Genomic DNA, 27,207 nt, shown 5'->3' with positions numbered 1-27,207 from the left:
TAAGTCAGCTCTTCAACATGGATCCCTCTTATGAAGTACATAAGACCTGAAAAAAATACTATGTCCTATTGTATTTACTATGTTGTACTACCCTTGCTTTGTTGTCTTGATGGTTTTCAAGAGTTCATTTGTATCAGTACTTTTATTTCAGTTAGACCTAGAAACTCAATACTTTATGAAGTTCACATAACTAAATGAAATACACCTGAAGTGATACCATATACCAAGAGAAGAAGTAGAAAGCACACATAGGAGGCACAGACCTAAAGCTGGCCTCAGAGGTCATCTAATCTAATACCCTCATTTTATAAATGAGAAAACTGAAACCAGGAATTGTAACAACTCAATTCACCCTACCAATTCCACAAAATGAAGAAAAAGGAATAAAAAGCCAAATAAGGAATTTTTAAAAATTTTATTTTTTAAAGTATGTATAAAATGGTTAAAATCCCTTAAAACTACAGCCCAAAAAGTTACAAAAGTCAGTACGCAAAAAATGATAAAACAAAGCTGGTGGAGCTGAAAAGAAAGGAATACTCTGTTACATTGTTGTGGGGCTGAAAACTACTACAAAATTTTCAAAGGATAATAAAGATTAAGAGTCATAAAACTCATAATTCTCTTTGCCTTGCAAAATTCCATTCTTAGGACACTTGGGAAAAGGGCTTTTACAGAAATATATGTAGCTGCTTTATTTGCTCACACTCCTCCCAGTAAAAGATGAGATACAACTTATATGTCAAATTATCAGAGAATGGATGGCTTATTACATCCTAATGTATGGCACTTTCATTACAATAAACAGATTTAAGGAAATATGCAAAGATGAGCACAAAGTGCATACAAAGCAAAATTCAACAGAACCAAAATATACTCAAATATACTCAATGACTGCAACTACGTCAAAAGATATTAGAACTTCATTCAGACTGGGATGGGGACACCACATACATTTTTGGTTCAATAATTTTTTTAAAATTTTTTATCTATTTTTTTAAATGCCCATTTTAATAGATTGAGGGTGTTATGTTAATTTTATTCATTATTTTCCACATTTGTTTATGACAAACATATTTAAGTTTATGACAATTTCAAGATTAACATAGTTGGTTCTATCCCAATTTTCTAGGTCTAACTGAAATAAAAGTACTGATACAAATGAACTCTTGAAAACCATCAAGACAACAAAGCAAGGGTAGTACAACATAGTAAATACAATAGGACATAGTATATATAATAGCAGTAGTTAAAGCTTCTCTATAAAATGTTTGTGTCACTAATTCTATTACACAAAGTAACATCAATAAAATTCTTTTTAGGCAAATGGCCGCTATGCCAAAGTTCCATTGCTTGGGCAGCAATGGAAACCCAGAGCAAGACAAACTCCACTTCCATTTTGTACAGTTTAAGTGTGCATTAAATTTAACATGATGGTTAACACTGCTCTATGTGCCTTTGCCACTTTCTGAATTTTCTTCTGTTCTTTTCTGTGCATTTAAAAAATACTTACTAATATTTCTTTCTTTCTTTTATTTTTATATTACTCATTACCCAGTAACTGCATCCCCCATCTTCACTTGTAACCAAAAAGTATAGTCAGGAAGAAAGAAAAGCAAAGAGGAAATGAAGGAAGGAAGGAAGGAAGGAAGGAAGGAAGGAAGGAAGGAAGGAAGGAAGGAAGGAAGGAAGGAAGGAAGGGAAAACGCACACACCCAAGCAGTGCCTGAAAATGTTTATTTCCTTCCGTACCATTCTATTCACATGGCCACAACCCTGACTGAAACTCATCTTCTTTCATTTGGATTACTGTAAATAGCCTTCTAATTGGACTCCCTCTCTCAAGTCTCTCCACCACTTCAATATATCCTTCATACAGCTACTAGTGATTTTCCTACAATGGCAATCTGACCACATCACTCCCATACTCAAATTCCAGGGACTCCCCTTACTACCTCCAGGATCAAAAAGAAACTCTTTTTCCTTGGGGGGAGGGGAAGAGGGGTTGGGAGTTTTTGAAAACCCTTCACAACCTGACTGCCCCTAACCATCTACTGAGAGCTCAATCAATTCCATCTGTAGTTCTTTAGGTGCCTCGGTGATATCAAGTAAGAGAGACTGGAATGCTAATTTGAGTGTGATGTCATGATTCTCAAAGTCTGTGAAGCTTTCATTATATTCTCCAATTAACAGGTCTATAACAGCTACCCATTCTTCAAATGATTTGCATCAATCATCCTGCTCATCAATGATTTTTGCTAATTGGGGGAAAATGCTCATCGGAAATCTCCTTTTGAAGAAATGTTTTGAAAAAAGATAGCTTTGGGGGCAGCTAGGTGGTGCAGTGGATAGAGCACTGGCCCTGGAGTCAGGAGGACCCGAGTTCAAATCCAGCCTCAGACAGACTCTTGCCTGTGTGATCCTGTCCCTGTGATAGCCAATGCACTTTAGAATGATATGGCAAATCCACGCTGAATACCTCATTGCTCAACTTTTGCATGTTCCGAAACCGACAATGCCATGTTGCATTTGCATGAATATGTAGAAAAGCAGGACTAGAGTTCAGAGGAGAAATAAGGCACTGATATCGAATTCAGATGGGTAAGTGTGCAGTCTTTTCTGTCAGATTTGTCTTCCAGACTACACGCCATTCACCTACAGCTGGTAGCAAACAACAGATACCAGCCAATGTCCCCTCACTGCTCCCTGGATGCAGCCTGTGCTCAGTTCCAGTCAACCTCCTCATTGGGACCCACCCCACCCCGAGGCAGGGGCAGCTCTACACCCCTTGCCAGCAGGAAGCAGTTTCAGAAGCAGATGGGTCCCATTTGTTTCAGGGGGTAAAGATGGCCCAGAAAGGAAAAACCCTAGACCTTCCCACATGCCCAAATCTCTGGTGTTAGCCTGAGGCTATAATCCCATCAACTGGCCTTTCATTGTGGCTACACCCAATCTCCCAATTCTCAGTTACCCTTAACCTAGTCTAGCCCTCCATTGTCTTACCTCCCTATGGCCACTGGCCATTTCTCACCCTTAATCCTAACTAGACTCCATTCTCCCTTGGCCACGTGGTCCAGGTCCCAGGTGTTCTGTTCATCCCAGCTTACTGGCCACTCCCATTGAGATCTTCCTTAGACCCCTCCTCCAGTCACCCCAAACTACTTGGCCACTCCTAGATCATTCCCACAGTCTTTATGTATATAAGGTCCATCTTGCTGTCTCCATTAAGGTGCTCAGATTCTTAAAATCTAGCCAATGGCTCACTAATGTTCAGACTTCTTAAGAATCTACCCAATATGACGGATGTTCTAATAAACCTTGTCTTTGGCTGGGGAAAAAAAAATCCTATAAGCAAAGACTTTGTCTTTTCTCCTATAAGTTTAATCACAAAGGCCAGAGAGAGAACTGCAGATTTTACCTAAAAATTTTAAGACATATTGATGACAAAAATCACAGCATGATTTTTATACATAATAATCAGCATGGAATCAAACTAAAAACAACATTCATGCTAGTACTATTAAGGGCTAAGACTAATTTGCGCAGTTGATCTAAAGCATTTGTTCCCTAAACACAATGAAGTAGTCAAAGAATAGGTACAATATGGAGCTAAGAAGCCATGTAACAAAATAACAGAATAAAAAATTTAGTGGTCCCTTCTAGTCTAGAACCTTCTTTATTTTTCAGAAGAAAAAATGAAGGCCCAGAGAAGTCAAGTGACTTGCTAAAAGTTAAAAAGCTTAAGTGACAGCACCAGGATTCAAAACTAGGTGTTTCTGACCCCAAATCCAGCTGAATGAATGAATCACACTGCCTCCAACCAACCATCCAAACAATACTGAGGAATCTGAAGCATCAGCTATTAACTATGTTGGTTCTAGCTGAAACAAAGGAATTCTTCTTGTACTACAAAACTATCAAAGTAATCACAAGAGTTAAGAATCACTTGTAATTAGCATATTCCTAAATACATGAGGATAATAAATCCAAAAAAGTGCCCTATATGCTGTATTACAGGAATACTGACAATACTAGTTATGTTATGAAGCAGCTAGGTGGTGCAGCGGATTGAGTAATGAGCCTGGAATTAGGAAGATTTGAGTTCAAATCCTGTGTACTTGTGTGACTCTGGGCAAGTCACTTAACCTCTGTTTAGTCAACTTTAAAATGAGAATGATAACAATACCTTCCACCCAGGGTTGTTGTGAGGTTAAAATGAGATGCTTGTAAAGTGTTTAGCACAGTGCCTGACACACAGTAGGTACTTAATAAATACTTGTTTCCTTCTTGTGAGGGACTGTTTGAAGCCAGCTACTGCCAGATGAGGGTTGTGCCAACATGGGACAGAAACTGGGTACCAGAAAGTAACTGGAGCTCTTGCCCCTGGAGCAAGAGCTCCGGTTACCTCTCTGACCCCAGATCTCATCCCAGTACGTTACAACTCCGCCCAGCACCGCCTCTGCCCCTGGAGCAAGAGCTCCAGTTACTTTCTGGTACCCAGTTTCCGTCCCATGTTGGCACAACCCTCATCTGGCAGTAGCTGGCATCAAACAGTCCAGTCCCTCACACCTTCTTTATATGAATATATGACATTACAAATGCAGATCCAAAATCCCAAAATCCTACCATATACCTCAGTAATGTTTTGGCTACAACCAGTAATTTTCTCCACATATTACTTCTCCCATCGCCCCCTATAATGATTCTATTCATAAAAAGAAATCTTAAAATGTGTCCAGAAAGGAAAATGTTTGCAACACCTCAGACCAACTCAGAACAGACCAGTCCAATCAAAATTCAAGTTATTTTTTGCCAATGCTTCAAAAGAGCTGTTTCGTTCAGCTCTCTCAATCCAGAAAGCCCTTTAGAATTATAAATACAATTTCCCCAACCACCACCAACAGAAAGCCTGAGGGTAGCTTTTCAAGCTGTAGACTTGAGTCATCACAAATGTTTCCTAAATAATGTGTTTTTCCAAGTAACTATGAAGTTTAAGAAAAATCAAGGATGAATATTCCCCAAAATCAGCTGGCATTGCCAAATTCTCTACCTCACCACCCCCTAAAATTGTTTAATGAAACAGTCTGTCATTACAGTTTCAAGTAGCTAATGACAGCATTTGCTTTTTGTTTTGTTTGGATGGGGCTTCTTTGAAATCAGAACTAATTCCTGGAAATAGGTAGATGGCATAGAAGTGTTACTATGCTGTTATGCATATACACACATACACACACACACACACACACACACACACACACAAACGGATGCATACACACAAACCCTAATATTTGGCAAGGTTCCACAATGAGGGGATTATCAAGTACGGTGGCTGCTTTTAAGCAAGTACTTTATATTCAAAAGAATATTGTTCCCTTCAAAGCAGTTAACCAGAAAAGCAATAAACTTTTTCCAAAAAATCTTTCTTCTCCAAACATTTAGAACTCTTCTTTAAACTGCCTCCAGGGCTCCCTATTATGCCTCCAGGATCAAATATAAAGTCCTCTGTTTGGTTTTTAAAGCCCTTCATAATCTGGCCCCTGCCCCTTTCTACCTTTCCATTTTTCTTACACCTTTCTCCCTTCTCTTGCCCCTCCACATACTCTGTGATCCAGTGACACTGACCTACTTTGCTGTTCCTTGAATAAGATACTCTATCTTATCTGTATCTGAAAATATCTGAAAAAGTATCTGAAAATACTCTGGGTATTTTCACTGGCTGTCCCTCATATATCTGGAATGCTCTGTCCTCACCCCCACATCCTAGCTTCCTTGGGGGAGGTGGATGTCCTTCAAATTTCAGCTCATGTGTCATCTTCTGCAAGAAATCTTTCCCAGTCCTCCTTAATCTTAGTCCATTCCTTCTGAGACTACCCCCAATTTATTCCATCTTGAGAGCAGGGCTTGTTTTTTGCCTTTCTTTCTATTGTCAGTACTTAATAGTGCCTGGCACAAAGTTGGCAAATAATAATAAAATAATAGTAAAAATATTAATTAAAATGATGATGATAATAATAATAATGATAATGATGATGACAGCACTTCTATAATACCTACTACGTGCTTGGCACTGTACGAAGCACTTCACAAATATTATCTCATTTGATCCTCACATCAATCCTGGGAGGTAGGTGCTATTATTAACTTCATTTTACATATAAGGAATTTAATGTAAACAGAGGTTAAATAACTTGTCCAAGGTCACATAGCTAATAAGTATCTGAGGTTGGATTTGAACTCAGGTCTTCCTGACTCCAAACCCAGTGTTTCATCCACTACATCACCTAGGTGAATATATAAAAAAAAGGGTCATCAACATTTTATATCTTACCTATGTACTTAAGGAAGATTGTAACAGTTAAGGGGAGCATGGTAACTGGGTAATCATATAGAGTTTGCTGGAGACGGGTTTTGGTTTGGGAGAAGAGAAATAATTATTTCACTGTGAAGTAGTCCTGGAGTGAAGGGAAGAAAAAAAAATTAAACTTTTTTTGTATTACTCTTACCCTTTCTTCCTAAGAAATTATTTGAAACTGAATTTAAGATTTCAAAGAAAAAAAAAAGCAAACCAAGCACATGGTGAAACAAATGGTTGATATCCCACCTAGACTATTGTAATAGCTTCCATCTTCCTAACTGGCCTAGTCCCTTCCCTTTTCAAAGAATCCAATACAGCTGCCAAACTGATACTATTAAGAAAAACAGAAGTTTTGACCTAGTCACTCCCCTACTCAAGCACTTTATTCTCAGATAAAAATGCAAATTCATCTGTTCACCTTTTTAAATTCTCCATAATTTGAATCCAGTCTACTCTTTCTGTTTTATTTCGGTTTTTTGATTTTAACTTTTTTTGCTTTTTTTTGTATCCTCAGTCCTTAGCACAGTGCCTTAGATACCTTACGTAGACAACTGTTTGTTGACTTGACTATCCTTACAGCAGAGGTTCTTAACCTTTTTTTGTCACGGAACCCTGTGGCAGTCTGGTGAAGTCTATGGTTCCCTTTTCAAAATAATGTCTTTAAGCGAATAAAACAAAATACATAAGAATAAAAAGAAAACCAATTATATTGAAATAATTATCAGAATATTTAAATAGATTCCAGGTTAAGAAGTCCTGCTTCATAAATATAGGCTTAGTAGATTTTATTTTCTTTAAAACGTTCAATGTAAGCCAAATTGGCCTGTTCCTCGTACATGACATTCCATTTTCCATCTTTCTGACTGCAAAGGCTATCTCCCTGCATTCCCTCCTCACCTCTGCCTTATGGAATCCCTAGCTTCCTTCAGAATTCAGTTAAAGTACCACCTTCTACAGAAAGCCTTTCCTGATCCCTGTAATTGCTCTTACCCTTTCTTCCTAGGAGATTATTTGGTATATGCTTTGCACATGTTTTTCTGTATTTAGTTTTCTATCAATATAGGATTTCACTCCCCATTTCCAACAAAATTTAAAAGCAGGGCTTATTTAGTTTTTGTCTTTATATTCCCAGTACCTACCACAGTGCCTGACATACAATCTATGCTTGCTAAATTAATGAGAAGGCTTAAGTGAGCTAATATGTGGCAAGGATTTCATTAATTAGCTAAAACTTCAGCAGTTGCTTCCACTGAAATACTTGAAGCAAAAAGGCCCAAATCACAAGTCATTCACAAAGGACTAAGGAAAACAGACAGGACCTTTTGTTTGTTAAGATATCTGAATGTGTGTAGTGAACTCTCACAACTGATACAAATCAACAACTCACCTTAGCTGGATGTCTGGAATACTGAAAGGTTAAATCATTGACCAAGAGTAATGAAGATAATAAATGTCAAAATTAGAAACTGAACTCAGGTCTTCTTTACCCCCAAATCAGCCCTTTCTCTACTCTGCCAAGCTTTCTCTCAAGAATAGGATATTGGGGGGGGGGGGGGGGGAGCTAGGTGGTGCAGTGGATAGAGTACCGGCCCTGAAGTCAGGAGGACCTGAGTTCAAATCCGGCCTCAGACCAAACACTTGACACTTACTAGCTGTGTGACCCTGGGCAAGTCACTTAACCCCAATTGCCTGAAAACAAAAAACAAAAAAACAGAAACAAAGAATAGGATATTGTCTTTAAAAAAACTGAAAAAGAAAACTGACAAAAGCATTAACTATGTAGGAAGTAGGGCAGTACTGCTCCTGGACCAAGGCAGCAGCTGTAGCGATAAAGAGAGTACTAGTGACAAAGTTCATCTTGTGTACCTGTACCTGCAGGGGTCAAAAGTCATATAACACTCATTTCTTTCACAAAATACACACAAAGAATTTTCTTTGGTTTGTAACTCCATTTCCGAAGCAGGTATTGTCTGTAATTGGAACTAAGGATCGTGGTCTGTCTTCTACGCAGTGATATGAAAAGGCTGAACTATGCAACCTCGCAGGTCCCTTCCAGCTCTAGATCTGTGACCTAGAACAACCGCACCATTTTCACTTTCTACACAAGCCAGTGCAGAGGGCGACGATAGCCAAGCGTGCCATTTCATTCAACCAGGAGGAAAGAGGGAGAAAGTTTGGAATACTTCAGAAGGCTAACAGGGAATGGCTAAAAATAGCAAGAAGAAATCTATTACTTAACAAACACTCACACCACAGGAAGCAAATCTACTATAAAAAGACATACTTCCCCAAAACCTTTATAAATCTCAGCAAGAATGAAAAGTGAGTGAACTGCTCATTCCGGTGAACTGAAGTACTATACTGTGGTTCTTCCACAAGAAAACAATTTTGTATGCTAAGTACAAACTGGTCTCAATCCTAGAAGAAAAGATGAATGGCCCAAAAAAAGGCATCTCTACTATACAACTTAGCAGAAATGACCAAATGTTTCTTGTCAAATTAAAAGAAAATTAATCCAGGTAGGAAATGAAAGAGACGCTTCAGAGTTAAGAAAGAAATAGAAATCTGCCAAGAGGTTGGAGGATATAAGGATGTGACACGGAGGAGAAAAAGAAGAGGGACCTTTGAACAGTTACAAACTATAAGACATATGAGTCTCTGGGTCAATTGGGACTTCTAAGAAGCAGTTGTTTCCACATTTCAGAAACTGAAAAGGAAAAGAGGCCACCAGGAATAAGGAAATCCATTGCTGACTACAAGAAGAAGGGGCATCATGCTTTGATCAGTGACACCTTACTGAGGGGCTAGAAAGCAACCAGGCTGACAGGACATGACCAATGAATAAGTATGCTGTGCTTCATGGAATACGTATCCAGAACAAATTTCTCATACCATCTGTTCCTCAAGAAAGAATGTGATAGTTTACTAGGTATTACAGACCTCCAGACAGGAAACTAAAAAGATTCAAGGAAGGGGATACGCAAAAAGATTTTCTATTATGACAAGTCAAAGCAGCCAATATTTAAATACACTACAAGACATCTGGAGGCTTCAATTCTATGTTATGATAGAAAATGATCTATGGGAAAAGTCAGGACTCTGTCATTCATTCATTTGTAGACCAGCACAATGTATTATACTTAAAATGCTTGCTGAATTGCATTATTTATGATACTAAATGGAATGAGCTAAAACTTAAGTTCAACAAATAAAACAGGCCTAAAATGTTTTTCAAGTCATATCTAGCTACTTTTTAAGACAAAGGTGGGTGCCAATTATCCAATTACCTTTTCTCCATACAAATCAATTTTAAATATTTTAAAATCTTAAAAAAATGCCACAGTTAAAATTAAGGAGTGGAAAAATTCAAGAGAATACATTCATTATTTCAATGATCTCCACCTTGTTAACTCAGAACTCAAGGCTACCATTATATAGTATTTATTAAGTACTTACTCAGTGCCAAAGACAATTTCACTGCTTTAGAGATGTTATTTTCTATGAGCATGATTTCAACCTGCTATACACAGAATAGGGGTAATCTTTTTATTTCTAAAATCTTTAAGCTCCTTTCCTCAGCATCCTAGTAGTTCTTAATCTTGCCACTGGGGGGCACCAACAGAACACAAGAAAATAGGCCTCTCCATGCCTAGAGTACAAATGATAAGTCATTAACAATCCCTTTGGCTAAGTGAGACAAGCAGGTACTTGATAGAATAACAAATCAACACTAACATAAGAATGAAAACAATGTGATTCTCCATTATGGTACTGAGACAACTAAGAACGAAATATATTAATGTAATTTATACTTTTCCCCTTCTTGGATGAGCTATTTGCAAATGTCACTCATCTCTAAGAAAACAAAATGTTTAAAGTCAATATCCAACATTACAAATGCAAATCAACAGAAAGAGAATCTGAGGTGTGTGTGTTTGTGAGTGTGTGTGTGTGTGTGTGTGTAAAAATACAAATAAGATTCTCAGGTCACAAGTATCTTGATTTCCTAAGCAGGAAAAAAGGTGTAAATTTAAGTTTTAATCAGGTCAATTCTCAATAATATGAGGTTTAATTTTTAGTTTTCTTACTTCCACCATAGCTACAAATAAAAACCAAGTATATTCTGAACTAGTTCCACAACAGAAGCACAATCTGGTAGAAACTTGGGGGAAAAATATTGTTGAATTTTTCCTGATATTATTTTACACTATAAAACAGAGGCTTATCCTTTTTTGGATTCATAGACCCTTTTGGTAGGCTGGTAAGCTTATGGACTCTCTCAGAATAATGTTTTTAAATTTATTTCAGTTAGAGATTGGTAAAAATAAAGATTTACGGTTTTTTTTTTCCCATCCACATTCATGAACCCCTGAATTTTACCCATGGAAAAAACTGAAAGCCTTTGATTTAAAACTACTAACTAGACTACTAAGTAAAAGACTATTAACAGCCTAGAAGAAAAATCTGCAAATGACAAAATGGTAATAGTCTTCAAGTAATTAAGTTACCACTACGGCCACTGGTTTACTCTCCCTCTCAGGAATGCCAAAAGCTGTTTTTTTTTCAACAGGTCTGGCTGATAATTTTACATCCAAGTGTCTGTTTTAGTTTTGATTTTGGTAAGCCTTAGTTCTTTTGACACTAAAAATTAGATACCACTCCTAACCTTCCTCAACTTACTTTTTTTAATAAAAAAAAGAAAAGTAACTTTAAGGAGTCTTTGCAAAAGAACATTTACCATACAATGCATCCCGATTTTTTGGAACATATAGATATGGTCACCATCATGATACTATTCCTATATGTCTTCCCCCTAATTCTGCTAGATCTTCCTACCTCCCCCAAACAGCAAAAAGCATATGAATCTGTAAGTTACCCAGAGAGCTTATTGTCCTCACAAATATTTTGGAGACCTAAAGGAGAAAAAAGTTAGAAGACACTACATTTGTAGCAAGAAGGCATATCCTAACCAAAGTAAATAGTTGGTTAGAAAACGTATTTCTGGAAAAAGATTTCTTTCTAATGGTTAAAAGTATAGTAGTGACAGATGTAGCAGGAAAAACAAACTGCCAAATGACAAGAAATTGTACTTTTTTTCAAACTTAGTTTGAGTTCTATAAATGGAAATAGAGAACTGAACACATTTAAAACTAAAGTTCATTTAAAAAGCTACAATATTTTCTTTCAGAATCATAAGTTTAGAGCTACAAGGAGATCTCAGAAGAGAGGAAGAAGGAAATAAGCATTTATATGGTGCCTACTATATGCCCTGCAGGCACTAAGTGCTTTACAAATATTATCACATTTGATCCTCACAACAACCCTGTCAAAGATGCTGTTATTCTTCCCCCACTTGACCGCTGAGGAAAGTAAAGCAAACAGAGGTTAAGTGACTTGCCCAGGGTCACAAAGCTAAATAAAAGTCTGAAGCTGGATTTGAAATCAGATCTTCTTGACTCCAGCCCAGCACTCTCTCTACCCACTATGCCACCTAGGTACATCAATAGATCTAGTCCAACTCCCTTATTTTAAAAATGAAAAACTAGGGCTAAAAAGGTTAAACTGCCTAAGGCAGAACAAGGACTTGAATGAAGGGCCTTGAGTCACAAGTACTCCAAAACTAGCACTCTTTCTACTAAACTATGCCGACCCCCAAACCTTAAGAGATCTGAAGGTGGTTTGGTTCACATACATAATCCTTCCTGTTGAAAGATATTTTTTTAAAGTATGTTTCACTACGAGTGTTAATACAACCCTCAAAAATTACAGGATTATCCTAATATATTCTATATACAGCCTAGAACTACATTTCATTATCTGAAAAGTATAATATATAATAGTCTTCTGTAATTGAATTATTGATAATCTTTACCTTAAAAACTTGCCTGTTTCAAAGTCATAACATATTGTCCAAAAAACTACCAAAGGACATGACATGCATATGCACATATATGCCCTACGAAAAGAATGGAGAATTTTCATATAGCTTAAATAAAATCCCTTAATCAAATTTACAATTTTTAGGGGCAGCTAGGGGGCACAGTGGATAGAGTACTGGCCCTGAAGTCAGGAGGACCTGAGTTCAAATCCAGCCTCAGACCAAATACTTGACACTTACTAGCTGTGTGAACCTGGGTAAATCATTTAACCCCAACTGCCTAAAAAAAAAACTTACAATTTTTAATGGTTTTATTTGGAATCAGTTTAAGAACATTTTGTAGTAAGTATTTAACCTACAGTAGACAGTTAAGAGGACTTTTATAGCTAAGACATAAAAACATTTTTGTGATGATTAAGTTTAGTAACAACCTTCTCAAAGAGTTTAAAGATAATTCTACTGTTTTCCTATTTTCAAAATTTAGACCTAATTATATTTTACTAAAAGCACAATAAATATGCCTTTCTCCCACATAAACACAGGCTACAAGTATATCCTTGATTACAATGCAGTTAGATTTGCAGGACTTTGCTTTTTTACACTGCAGGAAATTAATTTCTTAGGAAGTATGAATCCAAAGTTTTGTTTTTTTCTAAATTGCAGCCTGTCTCTCATCAGCATTACTTTGACAAGCACCAAGGCCACCAAAATAAATGCACCTTTTCCCCCTTTTCTTAAAAATGTATAGAGGCAGTAGTATTTCGAAGTACTACATCAGTAACCAACAGACTTGGCTTCTAGTCCAAACTACAAGTAGTATAAGTGCAAGCAAAAAATTCAGTCTACTCAACTGTAAAATGACGGTGTTAAACTTAGATCACTGGCTGCCATTTAGGTTTGCAACAAACAGTCCAAGAGGCTCACACTAAAATTTTTTCAGGGTACCAAAAGCAATAAAATAAGTGCCCAATTATGTTCCAAATATATCTTTCCTCATTTAGGACAAGCATGTACACATCTAAAACATTATAGGTTTCTTTCTGCCATTCAAAACTGTCATGATCATAAACACAACAATTTGAGTATTTGTGTAGCAATTAAATCAAACTCTGACCACTGCTAAGCCCATCATGCTCTTGCAGTTTCTCAACTTGTCATCAAATTATTTTCAAACTACCACAAGGCTTCAATGTTCTAGCAATTCCCAACTAATGCTTAGACACATGCACATATCCTCATTTTTGTTCTGTACACTGTACAAAAGAGTAGCTCCTTCACATCTTCATTTGTGTAATCACATGACAAAGATGTTACAAATGTTTCCATTTCTGTAGCACAAATATCAGGCTGTTTGAAAACCATGATCACTGCACGTATACGTTACAAGCCATCTTGAAACCATTATAGACTCTCTCAAATATTTAGGAAAAACAAACCTTACATTGCCTTTGATTTCAGAAGGCTGTTTTCCAATTAGACTTATCCTCCAATTATGTTACTATTCTATGAGGTGGATATTCAAATGAACAATACTGGTCAAATCATCTCTGTAAGAGTATAGACAGGGTACCACTGTAGGAATATGCCAGTGTTTATATATAAACATTGTTTAAAAAAAAAAAGTAACATATACAACTGAACTTTAAGTATATTTACTTAATACAGAGCTTGTTGTTAGCCAGTAGAAAAGTGTTTTATATTAAAACTAGACACTATTCATTTTCTTTGATTGGTTGAGTGGCTACAGACAAAAAATTCATTTTCACCTCTTGGCAATCAAGGCTATAAAAATTCTACCAATCACAAACTGGTCTGGGCAAGCATTTTCACTTTATTCTTGTTTTAAATAAAAATACAGGGGAAAAAAACCTTAATACAGAACCAGATTTGAAACTGTTTGTTGTTGAGACAAAAAATGCAAATCTTTGTTTAGATTAAAAAAGTCCATCAATGAAATTGAGTTTACATATAATTAGTACATTGTTAAATATATTCCAAGTTGTAACTTTTTTATTTAAAATGTTATTTACATTCAACAAAAACTATAAAAAATTAATATGAAGTCTTGCAAATGATAATAAGCATATAATCTTCCTGAATTTCTTCTTTTAATCCTTACAGAATGTCCCACATAAGAAATCCATGATCATTTTACAATTAGCTTTATAAATGTTTTTTCTTATAATTTTCCTACTTTATAAATTTTAATTTGGAGGTTTGGGGACAAAAGTTGTCACTCCAGTTACTGTAAACATTTAATGAATACATTTAAATTAATATTATAATAGCATATTCTATTACCCTGGGGATTCACAACACATTTTTTTTTGTTGTTGAAGGAGGTTCACAAAACAAAAATGTTGGGAACCACTGGACTAAGTGACCTCTTAAAATCATGAATTTAGAGCCAGAAAGGCTTTAAAGGTTATCGAGCCCAAATTTCTCATTTAACAGATGAGGAAACCAAGGGCCAAAGAGACTGAGACTGAATACCCAAAGTCAAATTGTTAAGTATAAATAGTAATCCTCTCATATGCATTAACTCATTTACTTAATATTTTTCCCTATAAATAGGAATAAGTTCAGATAATAGCTACACAAATATAAGCTATTTCCTCCAAATGCAAAAGATTCAAAGTAACACTCAAGGCCAGTTTAAATTCTAAAAGAAGAGACCTAACTGAGAATCCGTCAAACTTCTCGGAGACAGCAGGCTCATGTCTTAACAAGTAGACTGAGAAAAGCAGCCCAGAAACACCATTTAAAAGAAGGCAATTCACTTCATATTTAATGTCAATTGAGCCTATGCTGGTTCTAACCAACCATGGAATGAAACTACAGCATCCACAGAAATCCAAATGCTTCCTAATTCTGAATATTTGGTTAAAAAGCTGCTGGACATGGTAAGCTATTATTACTTAGCTAAGAAAGAGTAAGTGTTCTGAAAAAAGTCAACAAAGAATAATTCCAGGTTTAAAACCATATAGTCATAAACAGAAGACAATATAAGTTCTCTAACTCAAAAAATATCCATCTCCTGACAGAAAGAACTTTAACTGGCTGCTGTCTGAACTCCTTTAGACTACTAAGTGATATAAGCAGTTGGACGACATTCTAATTTAGTAACCAAGTAGCAACCCTATAACTATTTTTAAAGCCTGCTTCTATAATCATTATTCATGTCCATGAAGCTACATTTGGAGAGAAGCAAAACAACTGACTGAAACATAGCATAAAGCTACTATGTGCAAGTCAGGAAATAAAAACAGCACTATCAAATCAATGTGCAAGAGTATAAAAGAGGTAAGGGAAACAAAAATCAAATAGACTTTTGCTACATACTGGAGTATTTATCAACTAGGTTTACCCTTTAATGTTAATTTTTCTTTTTAACAAGACATTAAAAGAGCTCATTTGATAGCTTTAGACAACAGGCCCACATAAAAACAGACAAAAAAATTAAATAAGTTTTAAATTTTAAAAAATGAATTAGGAAATATTGCATGATAAACCTTAGCTACTTCTTTTTAACTGCAAACAGCTGGTTATGATTTTAAAAGGAAGTATACAATTGGGAATAAGAGTCTAGTTATATCTTTAGTTCTGGAGCCAAAGAACAAGCAATCATTTAGAGAAAAAAACTAGGTCTTCCAATTCCACATCAAAGGTTTAAATGGAGCTGTCCTTAAGCTCAATTTCTTGGGAATGAAAAGTTTCCTTAAACACAACATCCATTGCAGAGCAGCCCATTTCCATTTTGTATTTATCCACAAATCTTTATACTAGACAAAATGATATCAAACCACATTTTCTCGCCAGACTATTCTCTTAAAAGCAGTAATATATCTAGCACAATTATAGAAACTCTTGGCTTACATTCTTGTAATCTAGCCACTGCTTACCCATGTTCAGACCCCTTAAGAGTATGCCCAGTATGATGGATATTTTAATAAACCTTGTTTCTGGCTGAAAGAAGGCTTGGGTCGAATTCTTTCAGGCAGGACCACGTGTTGTGATTTTGGGGTCCCAGCACCCGAGCCCCTAAACTGCATCATTTTGGTGGCCCATACGGGGAAACTGCCTAACCCCAAGTTCTTCTCCAGCCAAGACTGGAAGGTATGTAAGCCTCCTCTCCCTCCTTTCTTGCTTTGCAGTTAGGGTTGCTCTCCAAGCATCAAGGCTTGGAGGTGCTTTTCGGGCAGATAGTTATGAGGTTGTCTCACACTCGGCCTGATGCTCTCAGGCTCTCTTGGTCCACTGGGTTGGTTCAAGGCCATGGACTGGGGTACACCTTCCAAAGCATAGAGCACAAGGACAGATGCCCTATCCGGAAGTGTGTGAATTCCGTCAGCACTAGGGAATTGAGGAAAACTGCAGTTGCTTCTTGGTTCCCTGAGGCTTACTTACTCCCTTCCCTCTGCACCTCTGAATCCTCCTTCATGGAGGTTACAGGGAAAGTTAGAATAGCTAAAAATATCTTGGCAGATTCTGGAGGTTTTGTGATTGATCATTACGGAGTTTTGAAACAGCTTCGATTTTGTCCTCCCCCACCTGGGAAAGGAAAAAGCGGGGAGGGGCAGCAGCCACAGCATGGGCCTCACTGGCAATGGCCTTGGGCCCTAGGGCAACCTTTGCCTGGAAGGATCACCCAAGTTCAGCACATCCTGCTCAAGGTAATGAAGCTAGCCTCCAAACTTAGGTAAGTACACTCTTAAATTTGCAGTTTTAACTGTTAATGGTGAGATGTTGATTCTCTGTGTAAAGTAATTTGGAAGTGCATTTAACAAAACTAAAGTCACTTGATTGGTAATGGGTTCATTTCAAGTTTCAAACTGGTGAACTTTCTGTATCAGTTATGTCAAGCAACTTTTCATAATTTGGTGACTGCTAAAATAATTTAGCTATTGTTGGTTATTGTTTTAATGTGTAAACTAGCCAAAAAGCTTGTCTGGGTTATGTATGGCTTGCTGAGAATTTGCAAGTGTATAGAAATCTCTAATGATTGGCTTTTTACACCAGGACAAAGTTTGAGATGTAAATCCTGGAAAAGTTTTTCCTAAGCTATGATTAGTAAAAATTTGAGGTAAAAGGTCATAGGATTTTATTTTGAGTTGTCTGATGGGTCATAATCCATCCATAATCAATAATCCACCATCTGAGAGAAATGCCACAAGCTACTCAGAGAAGGTGATACTGATGGGAAGTCAGCATTGGGAAAAGCTGAGAGGACAATTTTAGCCTCAGTCTAAGATGGGATCCTCCTGGCTCAGTTTCCCCATTATGTTCCTTTGAAAGGGAATGTTACCCATCTGGCTATTCCTGAGTCTAGCTATAAAGTAGATTTGATACTGAATGGTTGGAAAACTGAATTATCTGAATCCAAAAAGAGCTAAGGATGTTTTATCCTTTCAAAGCTGGGCCCTAAATCTAGCCCCTGCTTTGTATTTGAGCCCTGCAGTTTTTTTCTGTCAGATTTATATCTTCCAGACTATGGGTCATTCACCTACAGTTGGTAGAAAACAGAGAGTACCCCAATGTCCCCACATTGTTCCCTGCATACAGCCTGTGCTTGGTTCCAGTCAACCTCCTCTTTGGGACCTCCTCAAAGCATGGACAGCTCTACACCCCTTGCCAGCAGGAAGCAGTTTCAGAAGCCGAGACCTTCGCCCCTTACTCCATTCTCCCTTGGCCACAAGGTCCAGGTCCCAAGAATTCTGTTCTCCCCAGCTTACTGACCACTCCTAGGTCCCTCCCACAGTCTTTCTGTATATAAGGTCCACCTTGTCTCCATTAAGATGCTTAGATTCTTATAATCTAGCCACTGCTTACCCATGTTCAGACTCCTTAAGAGTCTGCCCAATAAAACCTTGTCTTTGGCTGGAAAAAAAAATATGGAAATTCTTTTCTACTCATTCAATATAAACTTATGCCTACCTGACCATCCCAAGAACCAAAAGCAGAAATTTCCAGTTATTAGAAGTTTTCTAATCATCTCCAAAAGGTACTCTGCAAATACTAAGCCAGTTTCTTGGTTTTAAACATATAACATTCTTAAAGCTAACTTTTTCCATCAAGTGAACTAAGACTTCAAATTGCATATGCTTATTTAACATTTAAAAAAAATAAAAAGACAGAAATTCAAGATATGTTGGACAAATCAACAAAATACTAGATTTTTTGGACAATGAAGTCACTAAACACTTACCACATATCTTCCACACAAATAGATTATAAAAATAAACATTTTTCTAATTCATGTGTTGATGTGATGGCTGCCAACAGCTCAGTAGCAGTTAACTATGATCAACAGCTTTGTCCTACTACAAAAGCATGTGTAGAAAACTAAACAGTTTCATAAACACTCCATAAAATAAAATGGAAAAAATTGCATTTTGTCAACAGTAAGAATCTTTATCACAGCTCCACCAATTACTGTGGAACCTTAGTGAAGTTACTTAAAGAAACTCAGGGTGAGAGAGTTATGGGTAAAATAGATACACTGCTTGTATTCTGTTTCATAGGGTTGTTGAGGGCAAAACACTTCGAAAAACTTTCAAGCTAACATATTTACATAGTGCTTTAAGATTTTCAAAGTGCTCTACAAGTATTAATCACAACAATCCCATGCTATTATTACCCCATTTTATAGATAAAGAAACTGAGGCTTTCAAAGTTTAAGTGACTTGCTCTGGGTCACCCAAATAGTAAGTGTCTGAGGCAGGATTTAAACTCAAATATTTCTGCCTGCACAACCAGTATTGTCCTATCTACTACACAAAACTGCCTTTCAATAGTAAATCTAATAGTATTAATAGCAGCCCTATGATTCTATAAAGTTAAAACAAGGCATTAAATCAGGCCTGAATGTAATCCAAAGAACCACAAATTCAAACATATTTTGCATCAAAATGATGTCACTGAAGTAGCACATAGACATATGAACATATCCAGTAACGATAGATCTGTGCTGTGCTCACTTTTCACTGTCCTTGTAAGCAATAGCTGACATCTGGCTAGCTGACTAGCCAGCATTAAGAATGTAGTCTGGACTAGGTAAAGGGCCAGCTCAGGAATCAAATCTGTTACCACACCTCATTAGCACTATACTCTAACCCAAAGTATGTCTCCACTTACTTGCCTCTATCTCTTCTAAAACCTCTGCAATTTGTCTTCTGACTTCATCATTAAAGGAACCCTATTTTCTCCAAAATTACCAATGATCTCTAATTGCCAAATATAATGACCTTTTCTCAATTCCATTTCTATCTCAGTATCTCCACAGCATTTAACACAGCTGACCATGTTTTCCTGGATTCTCTCTCCTCTAGGTTTTTATGACTGGTCTCTCTTGGTTCTTCACATGGTTTAAGACAGTTAGACCTAGAATCAGGAAGACCTGCATTCGAAACCCACCTCAGAAACTTATTAGCCCTGTGACCCTGAACAAGCCAAAACCTCTCTGACCTTTACTCATCTGTAAAATGAAAGAACTGGATCTGATAATCTCTAAGGTCCTTTTCTAGCTATAATTCTTTGATCTTATTTTTCTCCTACCTTTCTGACCACTCCTCAGTATCCTTTACTGAATCTTCCCCATTATACCTACTAACCTTAGGTGTCCCTCAATGCTCTTAGGCCCTCCTTTTTTTTTTCAGAGGTAGCTTTTGAGAGGAAGTTAAGTGAAGAATCAAATGAGTAAGATATAGGCAGAGGTAGGGATAGAAAGTACATTCCAGGAAGGAGGAACAAAATAAGCTAAGAAAGGGAATCAGGAAAAGCCAAAAGTGTGTCTGGACAACACTGAGTAGTACAATTAAGTAGGAACATTACATTCAAGATGGGAATTAGCAGAAGAGAAAGCAAGCTGGAGTCAAATTGTAAAAGAACTTCAATGTCACTACAGTCAAGGAGATCAGACTTTCATTTGATCAACAGGAAGTTATTGAAGTTTTTTTTGAATTGGGGAATGAATTTTATAGCAGTATGTAGGATGAACTAGGTAAGGGGGAGAGACAATGGAAAGAGAAACCAGTGTGACTACTCCCAATAGCTGGAGCAGCTAGATGGCTCTGTGTATAGAGCATAAGGCCTGGAGTCAGGAAGACTCGTTTTCCTGATTCAGTCTCAGACATTTACTAGCTGTGTGACCCTGGGCAAGTCACTTAACCCTGTTTGCCTCAGTTCCTCACCTATAAAATGAGTTGGAGAAGGAAATGGCAAACCACTCCAGTGTCTTTGCCAAGAAAACATCTAATGAGGTCACGAATAGTCAGACACAACTGAAAAAACGACTGAACAACAACTGCAATTGTATGGGCAAGGGTCAATGACAGTTTGAACCACAGTGGTTGCAGTGGAGATGGAACTGACAGAATTTGATAACTGATTTAACATAGAGAACAAGCCAGAGCACATTCAATTCAATTCAACAAACATTTATTGGGGCCTACTATGTGCAAGACATTATGCTAGAACCCGGAGATATAAAAACGAAAAATTAAAACCAACCCTAGCCTTCAAAAGGTGCTGAGGGATCCTACTGAGGGATAGACAACGTACAATATAAACAAAATAAAAACAAGGTAATTAATTTGAGGCAGGAGAGAACACTACTAATTGGAGGAATGAGCAAAGGATTCTATAGGTGGCATATAGATTTTAAGAATTTACAAGACAGGATAGAAGGAAAGCCAAAAGAAATACAATCAAGACAGCTTTAGAAGCTACATACTTAAAAATTTAATACATACTTAAAAGGAAAAGAAGGCTATACAAAAGAGTCACATGTTCACATATAATCTTTTTTCTGCTCTACTTTATATATAGAATTGTTCGTTTTATTTGGTATTTGTTAAGCTCAGGAAAAAAAAAGAGTGACATTTGAGCTAAGTCATGAAGGAAGCTATGGATTCTAAAAACGAAGGAAACTGGCTTGTATTAAACATATGCTATGTGCCAGGCACTGGACTAACTGCCTTACAAAATGATTTCATTTGATCCTAAAAATAACTCTTCAAGGTAGATGCTATTATTATCCCCATTTTACAGTCGACAAAGCTGAGTAAGTGATTTGCCCAGAATCAGGTAGTTAGGAAGTATCTGAGGCCAGATTTGAACTCAGGTCTTCCTGAGTTCCTTCCTATACTTCCCGAGTTAGTGAGTGTGTGTGTGTGTGTGTGTGTGTATGTATGTATGTATACATATACACACATATGTATGTATTACATATGTGTGTGTGTACACACGTAATCAAAACCCATTCTCCAATAGATAAGTAATCAAAGAATATAAACAAACAGCTCTCCAAAAGAAGAATTACAAACTATTAACAGCCATGATGGGATGGGGGGTAGTAGAAATTCTTCACTTCACTAATAATTAGAGAAACGTCAATCAAAACAAACCTGAGGTTTTACCTCATACTCAGCAACTGGTAAAGATGACAAAAGATAGGAATGGTCAATGTTCCAAAAGTTGTGAGAAGATAGACACATTAGAACATTATTGGTGAAACTGTGATTTAGGACAAACATTTTGGAAAGCATTCTAGAATTATGCAAATAGAGGGATGAAAATGCCCAAATCCTTTGACCTGGGAGATTCTACTATTAGCCACATACCGTTAGGAGGTCACAGATTAGAACTAAAAACAAAATAGTTACCCATTGATTGGGGAATAACTATACAAATTGTGGTACATGAATAAGTGGAGTATTATTATGATATGCAAAATAAAAAATACAACGAATACAAGAAAAATATAGAAAGACTGGCAGACTGAAGTAAGCAGAGCCAAGAAAACAACATATACAATGACTACAATAACGTAAAAGTAGCACAAAATAGAAAGTGAATGTTGCAAAATTACAAAGAACAAGAATGGCCCCAAAGAAGAGATCCGGAAAACACCTTCGTCTATTCCTTTGCAAAGGTGGGAGGTCCATGAGTATAGAACGTTGCATATATTTTCTGATTTTTTTTTTCAGTGTTTTGATCAGTTTTGCTGATTGTTTTTTCTCTTTTTCCTTTTCTTAATTTTTTTTTGTTGTTATACAGAATGGTTCTCAAGAAGTAGTAGGAGGAAAACAGGGGAAGACATGCAATATAAAAACAAAAGATATCAATAAAAATTTATTTAAAAAAGAAAAAGATAGAGTCCAGTAAACGTTATTGTAGATTCTCCCTCTTCTTTTGATATAGCGGACATGTTGTTTCTCATTTAACTATATTTATTTGTTACAATGGGATGGTCAATTAGTGCATAGTGAGAAGTTTAAAAAAAGCATTAAATATTTTTTTAAAAAATGTGAAAAAAGTTCAGAAGGAGGCAATTTTGTTGCTACCTTGCTCAATTTAATATCACTCTTAAAAAATAGAAGTTCATAGATTCATATACAATTTACTTTTGTTCTTTGTATGTTAAGACAATTGTGTTTAATAATGATTAAGTTTATAATAAAAAGGAATTTTTAAATTTTTTTAAAGGTAAGAGGGAGGAAAGAAAGCATTTCAGACACAAAGGTTAATTTGAGCAAAGAGAGAGAGAGATGAGAGAGGGAGTAAAGTTTAAGGCCAGTTTTGTTAGAACATAGAGTACATGAAGGGAAGTAATATGAAAAGTCTGGAAAGGTAGACTGACAACCAGGCTATAAACGCCAAGCTGAAGAGTGCATATTTTATCGTACAGGCAAGAAGGGGATATTGAAAATTCTTGGGAAGGCAAGTGGCATGAGCAAACCTATGCTTTAGGATGATGATTTTGACAGATATGAGTCAAAGGCAACATCCAAGGTGTGAACCTGGGGAAAATGTGAAGCCACTAAAAGAAATGTTAAGTCAGAATGAAGTATGGACAGAAGATAATTTTGTTTGAATTCTAGTTTGAGATGAGTACAATATATTCAGGAAGACATGTGTAGCAGAAACTTGGAGGTGTCATTTCTTCCATTCTTGCTCACTGAAGAGTTTTCACTGGTATCCAGACAAAGGTTCCCGCACTTAGAATTTTGCCTGTGGCTTATGGCAGGTGGCTTTAAGATGAAGTATATAGGCACATGTCACATCGGAAACAGCATGGCTAACAGAAAGCATACCAGATCTAGACTCAGAAGACCTGAATTCAAATCCTAGCTCTAATACTTAATAGGCAAGTGACCTTGGGAAAGTCCCTAAGTCTTTGAACCTTAGTTTCCTTCTCAGTAAAACTATCTAAAAGGATTGTTATGGAGAAAAGCACTGTAGAAACCTTTAAACAATAGAATATAAAATGTGGGCTAGTATTATAAGTAGGTAGCACTAACCATTTGCTTTCTTCATCTATTACTAGACTAGGCTCTCTGAGGGTACAGCACGGTACTCTAAATACAGTAGGCACTTAAGTATTTATTGTTGTTGGCATTATTCCTAGGCTCTGAATGCTCAGCTGAAATAGAATGTGAATGGAAGAATAGTTAGTCATCACGATATTTTTACATTCTCCTTTCAAGGTTCTGTGAAGGTGCTACCTTCTATACAAGGCTGTTCCTGACTCCCTTAGTTGTTAGCCTGGACTTTTCGTTCCCACTCCACCCCCAAATATTTACTTTGTATATATTTTCTTTTTACTCATTTGTGTACATGTAGTCTCCCTTCTAACACAATCTAAGCTTCTTGAAAGCAGGAACTGTTTTCATTTTTGTCTGTATCCCCAGGACCTAGCATTGTGAACCTTAAACAAAGCAGGTACTTAATAAATGCTTATTAGATTAAATTAACCTACCTTATTTATACAGTTCTGTAAACTTTTCAAAATGTATTTGTATACGTTCTCATTTGATCAAACAAGCCTTGGAAGTAAACAGGGTACATATTATTACCCCCATCTTATAAATGAGTAAACTAATTTTACAAATGAGAAAACTAAGAAGTAAAATTGCTCATATTAAATGGTATTTTGTGACAAAATGCCGTAATTTCACATAAATCTAAGCTTGTAGTAAAATTCTCTAGTTCTTATAAAATAGAACTTCACTTTCTGAGCAAAAAGGAATAAAACTAGGAATAATTAGGAAAACTGAAGGAAGCTGTAGACCTTTCTATAGGTACAGAATAAGTAATCAAGCATGTATTAAATGCTTGCTATGTGCAAGGCCTTGTGTTAAATGCAAGGGTTACAAAGACAAAAGTAAAACCAGTTACTGCCCTCAAGGATTTTAATGGGGAGAAACAATATGCGCACAAGATATACATACACATATATAAACAATATATACAAAATGAATGCCATGAATTTTTGGGAAGAAATGCCCTCACAGTTGGAAAGACATAGAAAAAGTCTCATGAAGAATGGCACTTGAGCTGAGTCTTGAAAGAAGTCAGTGATTCCAAAGATGAGGTGGAGACGGTATATATTCCAGACACAGACAACAGACGATACAAAGATACAGAGTCAGAAAGTACACCTTCCATCTATGCTGGCAGTACACTAGCTATATACCAATATAGCTAAAATGCAGAGTACACCAAGAGGAGTAAAATATAAGAATGGAAAGTTATGGGAGAGACAAGGTTGTGGAACTTTGGGCAGCAATGTGGAAGACACACTGGACTGAGGAGAAGCTTAAGGAAGGGAGACCAAATATAAATGAAATTAATGTAATTTTCCAGGTGAGGAATGTTGGGGGTATAACCTAGGGTGCCAGATGTGCAATGGGATAGGAGTGGGCGCATGGAAATATATGAAAATAAAAATCACAAGATTTGGCAATTAATTGGATATGTAGGATGAGTTCTGATTCTATTTCTCCTCTGAAACTGCTCTCTCTTTCAAAGTTACTAATTATCTCCTAATTGCCAAATCCATTTAACGGTTTTTTCTCAATCCTCATTCTCTTTGACTTTGCTGCATTTGCCACTGTTGACCACAATCAACTCCTGGGTACTCTCACCTCTCTTCCTAACTACTCTTCAGTATTCTTTATTGATTCATCATCCACATCATAACCATTAATATGGATATAACCAAAAGTTCTGTCCCAGGTTTACTTCTCTTTTCTCTATATATTTTCCCTACTGCTGATCTCATCAGCTCCCATGAGTTCAATTATCATTTCTAATCATAGAAATCACAGAATTATATATCCAGTCCTTATCTCTCTCTCCCGAGCTCCAGGTATGGCATCAATAACTGCCTATCAGACATTATCAAATGTATTTCACACTCAGTATTATCCAAAACAGAATTCATTATCATTTCCCCAAAACCTCTCTCTCTTCCAAGTGCCTTGGGAATAGCAATGCTTCTAGTCCAGTGCCCTCAACCATCCTGATATAAGCAACTCTTGTGAAGATGTAAGCCAGGCAACTTCTGATGATGATGCTAAAGCCACAGCTACCAAAGACCTAGAAAATAAAATTCTTGCCACCAAAGGTCTTTAGCAATGCCGAAACAAATATGATTTTGTCAGTGCAAATAACATTAAAGATGACACATTTCCATCTGCCTTTCCACCTGACTTGCAGCTCAAACATTCCATATGTGTTGTCTTCCCCATCATTAGAATTGTGAGCTCCTTAAAAATGGGAACTCTTACTTTTCTATTTGTATCCTCAGCACTTACCACACTTAATAAATGCTTCATTCTTTCATTCTGAACTTCCTTACTGCTGCTGAGACAAGCCTACCTTCTTTACTGAAAGAGAATACATGCAACACATCCCTTGCTAACACTACAGTCCCTACAATAAGTCTTTCCTAATGCCTTTCTGAAACAGCTGGGTGGCACAGTGCAACACCAGACCTAGAGCCAGGGAGACCTGAGTTCAAATCTGTCCTCAGACATTTACTAGCTAAGTGACTCTGGGCAAGTCACTTAACCCTGTCTACTACACTTTCCTATTTATTCACCTTTAACACTACTTCTTTTATGATTCCTCTACCCCTACCTATACCCCCAGATGAGAGTGATTTCTCTGTCACTTTATAATTATCTGTGCAGACTCTTTTCTTCTCTCTCTCTCTAACTGCCTATAATAAGCTCCTAGAGGACAGGGCCTAAGTTTTATCTTCCTATTCAGTTTAAAACACACCTTCCTAGGTGCTGAAAATCAAAGGTAAATATGACAAATCCTTTCATGGAACTTAAAATCTTTTTGGGGGGGGGTGAAAGTAAGGGAAGAAAATAGAAGACATGTACACAGATATTACAAGGGAGAAAGAGATAAGTACAAGGAAGAGAGAGAGGTCCAGGCAAAGTGCTGAGAGATACTTATGGAAGAAGATAACACTTTTTAAAGGTTGAGGAGGCTCTCAATCTCTTCTAGTGCCATCTACTGCACATCAGTTTAATAAGTATTTGCTGGACAAATCTGTTGAATGAATGGCACTGTCAACAGAACACTGGACTTAGAATCAAGAATTTAGTTCATATCCTAACTAAAACACTTGCTAACTATATGACCCTAAGCATATCAATTAACCTTGCCAGGCTTTAGGTTCTTTGTCTGTAATATGGATGTCCTCTAAGATTCCTTCTAACTCTTAAATCCATGATTCTATATCTTCTGTAGAAAAAAGGAAAGCTGTATACTGCAACTCATTCGACACAATTAAAAGATCCTATTACAAACAAGAAACCACTCTACTAACTGTACTACTCAGCTATCTCCAGTTTTCCCCTTCTCCAACCTATTCTCCAATTTACCAGTATAATAATCCAAGACACAGCTCTAATCACATCACTCCCCTACTTTAAAACTCTAGTACTGAAGGCATGTCAAAATCTAAATCCAACCTATATTTTCTGTCATTTCACATTATTCCCCTTCATAAGCTCTATTTTCTAGCCAAATTGGACTACTAGTCCATAAACTCAACATTCATCTCCAGTCCCTTTATATGTATTTCCACAAGCCTTGCAAGCACTCCCTCCTAATCTCTGCTTCTGAGAGTCCCTATACTCTTCTAAGGCGTGACTCAACACCTCCAGGAGGCCTTCCA

The 27,207-nt window shown here is 36.8% G+C and overlaps 1 protein-coding gene across 16 annotated transcripts in view; it reads right to left on the bottom strand.

The window, feature by feature from the left end:
* PICALM (phosphatidylinositol binding clathrin assembly protein) overlaps positions 1 to 27,207 on the bottom strand; it is a 120,272-nt gene that overhangs the window by 81,583 nt on the left and 11,482 nt on the right. The window lies entirely within an intron of this gene.

Source organism: Vombatus ursinus, unplaced genomic scaffold, assembly GCF_900497805.2.
Source record: "Vombatus ursinus unplaced genomic scaffold, bare-nosed wombat genome assembly UNPS02005659.1, whole genome shotgun sequence".
NCBI classification, from domain to species: domain Eukaryota; kingdom Metazoa; phylum Chordata; class Mammalia; order Diprotodontia; family Vombatidae; genus Vombatus; species Vombatus ursinus.
This window is presented reverse-complemented; position numbering and strand designations above follow the sequence as displayed.